Genomic DNA, 4,862 nt, shown 5'->3' with positions numbered 1-4,862 from the left:
AACATGAGAACTAAAATTGAAAATACATATGATTTATTATATTTGATTATGTATAGTTGTAAAATATTTATTGAACATAAGTAGAATAATTGAATGGAAAATATTTTCCCATGTATGGTTGAATGTTCTGGTGGTTTTTTTCACATGCAAGATTGCATGTTGAGGTGGGTCTTATCCCATTCATAATTATAAGATGAGGTACCAACTTGCATGTTGAGATTTAAGTAATGGGGATGACTCTGTTAGGTATATAGGATTCATACCCGCGTGAGTTAATTCATGTTGTGCAAAAAATATACAAATCTAAAAGGGGATTTTCGCTACCAAGTTAACGTGGCCAAATCCATGCTCAACATTTAACTCTACCTACGCAAAGTGTATCTCGCTTAGAGTAAATTGATCATATTGGATATGGCTTTCGCATTAGGATTCGATTCATGATTGCATGAGTTAATTGGTATGTATCTCCTACATGAGTGAGAGTGAAGGGATATGCAAATCTAAAATAGAAATTTTCTCTACATTGTTAATGCAGCCCAAAACTCTTGCTCAACAAATTATGACTCAGTGTAAGGCAAAGACAAACATACTTGCAGTATACTCATATGAATTGGCACACATTAAATGAAGATATGCATAATAGTAGTATAGATATGCACATTAAATGAAGATATGGATTTTGGCACCACAATTAGTTCTCGCTCAACGTTTAACTCTCCGTGTACAAGCCACCAAGACTGCTTGCATTCAAGCCACCAAGTAAGGTGCGGTGCTCTAGCTTGCTACTGTGACTGTGTTGCTGCAACCATGGAGCTTGACACACACGCTCGCGCCCTCCTCCCGCTGGTGCTTGCCTCGCTGGCGATGTTCCTCCAGCCTGCCGTTGCAACCCATGGCATGCCACGCCCCAGCGGAGGCTTCAGCCTGCGCCTGGTGCCCAGCGCCGGCTGGAACAGCACCATGCACGTCAACGGCGGCGGCTTCCTGCACCTCAACGAGCAGGCAGCCACCACTGCGCTTCGGCCGCATTTCCACGGGCCGAGAGGGCTGACATACAGCGTGGCCACCACCGTCGGGACGGGCCGCGGCCGCCGCACCTACGACCTGGTGCTGGACACGGTCAGCAGCCTGACATGGATGCAGTGCTTGCCGATTGCGCATCCGTTCCGACAGATGCCGCCGCCCTTCAACCCGGAGATCTCGACATCGTTCAGACGCGTCCCGCATGGGAGCGACCTGTGTCATAAGCCATCCAGGGGCAACGATTGCGAGTTCCGGGCCACTCGCCTCGACGGCGCGCACGCGAGCGGCGTGCTCGGCACCGAGACCTTCGCCTTCGCGGACGATGGCGGGCGCGCCGCAGCCGCGGAGGTTGGTGGCGTCGTCTTTGGCTGCGCGCACACCGCCACAGGGTTTCCACAGCCATGGAGTACTAGCCGGCGTCCTCGGCCTGGGGAAGCAGATGCCGTCTCTCATCTGGACTCGGCTCCGCCAGCACCGGCAGGACGGCCGCTTCTCCTACTGCCTCTTCGGCCCCACGCGTCCGGACAGGCACGGCTTCCTCCGGTTCGGCGCCGATGTCCCGGCCACCGGCCACATGAAGAGCACCAACATCCTCTACATGCGCTGGACCAGCCCGGATTTCAGCGCCTACTTCGTGAAACTCCTCGGAGTCAGCGTCGCCGGCAAGCGCCTGGTCGGGCCACCTAGACGCCGCATGAGCGAATTATTCCAGCGCCACAAGTCGGGCGGTAGGTGGTACGGCGGGTGCCTGATCGATCCCGGGACGGGCACGACGACGATGACGCAGCTCGCGTACAACGTCGTGGAGCACGCCGTGGAGGAGCACGTCAAGAGACTGGGAATGCCGCTTGTGAGGCGCCACGGGTATCGCCTGTGCTTCAGCGGCGCGACTCAGGCCGCCTTCCCGCACTTGCCGACGATGACGCTGCACTTCGAGGAGGGCGGGGAGGAGGACGGTGACCTCGTGATAAGGCCGCAACAACTCTTCGTCTTCGTTCAGCGCGACATCTGCCTCGCCGTGGTGCCGAGCAAGCACATGACCATCATCGGCGCAATGCAGCAGGTGGACACGCGCTTCGTCTATGACATCACAGCCGGCAAGATCCACTTCGCTCCCAAGAGATGCAGCGACGATACAGGCGGCCCCAACTGAACTAGGATGTGGGCTTCCAGTAAACCCTAATTAATGGGGCAGTAATCTGCGTCGGTGCGCCGGCCGAAAGTTTCAGCCGGTCGCACCGCAGCCGCCCGATGCATGTGCGCACAGCCGTCGGATTGGATCCCATCTTCTTCCTCCCCGTCATCTTAAATCTAAGTCAACGCGCTTCCCCCTGATTAGCCCCATCCACCGTAGCTTGGCGGCATCGCCGTCCGCTCGCATCGGGCAAAGGCCACGCATCTCCCCCTCCCTCCTCCCTCCCCACCCCGGCTGACAGATTGAAGTTCCCCGCCGGCCATGGATGTAACATTCACCCACCCCGCCCTGGGTTGCAGACCCGCTCGCCGCCGCCCCAGCACGGGTGCTCGCCGCCGGTTGCAACAAAATATCCAGCCGCTGTCCGTGGCTCCCCCGCATGCTCGTGCTTGAAGCCTCGCTGGCGACGAGCCCGTGTAGCACCGACACAAATGGTTGTACACAGCGCCGTAGCAAATCATCTCAATGGTGGTAGCTTTTTGGTTTGCCGGTTGCAGCAAATCGGCTCACATCCCTGATCGGCATGGTCACCTTCAAAAGGAAGTAAAAAAAGCCTGTTCCAACTATTTTGTACGCCGGTTCCAGCAAACTCCAAACCTGTTGCAAAAAAAAAGGGCATCGCCGCCATCGACGAACACCGTGTGCATGCATGTAGCAAAAATGGTCACCCGTGGTAGCAAACACAGGCTAGGGTTGTAGCAAAACGACGCTGGTCCAGCAGGACGGACTCCATTGGTAGCATTTTTGGCTGCTGGTTCTAGCAAATCTTCCCGCCGGTTCCAGCAACATTGTCACCGGTTCCAGCATCCCGTGAGTCCCGTCGCAACTCCAACTTGTGGCTTGCGGCACGACGCGGTCGCCGCTCTCCGGTTGTAGCAAAACTGCCGCCAATTGAAGCTTTTTTGCTCGCTGGTTCCAGCTTTTTCCCAGGCGTGGTCACCGCGGTCACCGCCCACCGTAGCAAAAAATTCTACATGTTGTAGCACTTTGGATTGTCGGTCGTAGCATATTTTGGTGCCGGTTGTAGCACCTCGGCTCACTGGTTCCAGCAGAAAAATGGTTGCTGATTCGGACGCCACGCCCCCCTTGTACCTTTTTTTGCCACCCGTTGTAGCCCGCTCGCCGCCGGTTCCAGCTTCCTCAGTTGCCGGTTGCAGCACGCCCGTCGCAACACCCCCACGCAGCTCCATCGTGGTCGTCGTTCGCCATTGTTATCTAGATGTTCTTTGGTTGAAGCTTTTTTAGAAGCGGTTTGTAGCTTTTCTCGATGCCGTTTGCAGCTATTTGCAGTTGCGCAGTGGCCGACCTCCAGCTACCCCGTATCCAGTTGAATCTTTTTCAAAGCTGGTTGTAGCTTTCTTTGTTGTCGGTCGTAGCATTTTTCAGTAGTGTTTGCAGCTCCGACGCATGTCTGTTGAAGCCCCTCTTCTGTCCCGAATCCCGCTTTTTTCAGGTGCCGTTTGAAGCTTTTTCACGTGCTAGATGTAGAATTTTCATCTTTTGGTTGCAGCTTTTTTCCGGTTGCGCCATGGCCGCCCTTAGCTTCCTTGTCTGCTGTTGAAGCTTTTTAAGATACTAGATGTAGCCTTTTAGGATGCCGGTTGTAGCATTTGGAAAAGGGAGCAGGCGCCTGGCAACAGCGCGCGGTGAACCAAACCTCGTTCCGCCGGCTGCCGGTGGAGTGCTCGAGGTCAGAGAGGAGGCACGGCTCCGTCGTTTGGTTCTCGGGTGGTTGCCTGGTCGCCATGAGCAGAATTTGCGAAGGAGGTGAGGAAGATGTGAAGGGATAAGATGTGGGAGAGAGCTGCTGAACCACAGGATCGCGCTCGATCCAACGAGCTGCACGCGACTGGCGGAATGTTCAGCCGGCGTGCCGTTCCCAATCGTTTCCCTAATTAATGCAGCTTTTTCTTGAATTAGATGTTGTCATCAACTGAAAAGGAAATAAAGAAGACTACATACACATTTGGCTCTTCGTCCCCTCCCCATTCCTTCATTAGCGCATCTCCAATGCAGACCCGTCCGGACGCATCCACGGATCTGGATGCAGGAGCCGCTCATCTAACCATTTAAACGAATAGTAATATAAGAGCCAATTAAAAGTACGGTGTTCATACTTTATAGCGGTCGATCACAACCAAAATGAGGCGGATGTTCATAGTTTTTACATGTGCTATATCACAGAAGTTTCAGTCCGGCATTCCGGGCAAAAAAAAAAGCATTTTCGCCCTCCGAGACCAAATGTATGTGCCTCCTCGCTAAATCTGCCACCGGCTCCTCCACATTGGCCGCCTCCTTCTCCTTCACTGTCAAGCACTTCAATATTCTAAAACGGACGACTTGCGGGCCGAATAACCTCGTAAAACAAAGGCCCAAAACACAACACGTGCGACAAATGGGCTGAAAGCACAAGGGGCCATTCATGGCCCCACACACTTAACGAGCCGTTAACAGGCCGAAAGGAACCACAATTTATAGCAACCCATAGACATAACGGATCATTATGGGCTGAAACTTGTCACGGGCTTAAAATGGCCCAAAGGCTTCATGGGCCTTTAACAAGCCAAAAATACCACAGGCCAAGAATGATCAAACGGCAGAACATGCATTAGCGAGCCAAAAGTCGTCATTTGGGTAGTGTACA

At 53.7% G+C, this 4,862-nt stretch overlaps 1 pseudogene; it reads left to right on the top strand.

Moving 5' to 3' along the window:
* Positions 1–807: 807 nt before the first annotated feature.
* On the top strand, positions 808–2,176 carry LOC123082692 (aspartic proteinase nepenthesin-1-like; annotated as a pseudogene).
* Positions 2,177–4,862: the final 2,686 nt, after the last annotated feature.

This window comes from Triticum aestivum, chromosome 4A (genome assembly GCF_018294505.1).
Source record: "Triticum aestivum cultivar Chinese Spring chromosome 4A, IWGSC CS RefSeq v2.1, whole genome shotgun sequence".
NCBI lineage: Eukaryota > Viridiplantae > Streptophyta > Magnoliopsida > Poales > Poaceae > Triticum > Triticum aestivum.
This window is presented reverse-complemented; position numbering and strand designations above follow the sequence as displayed.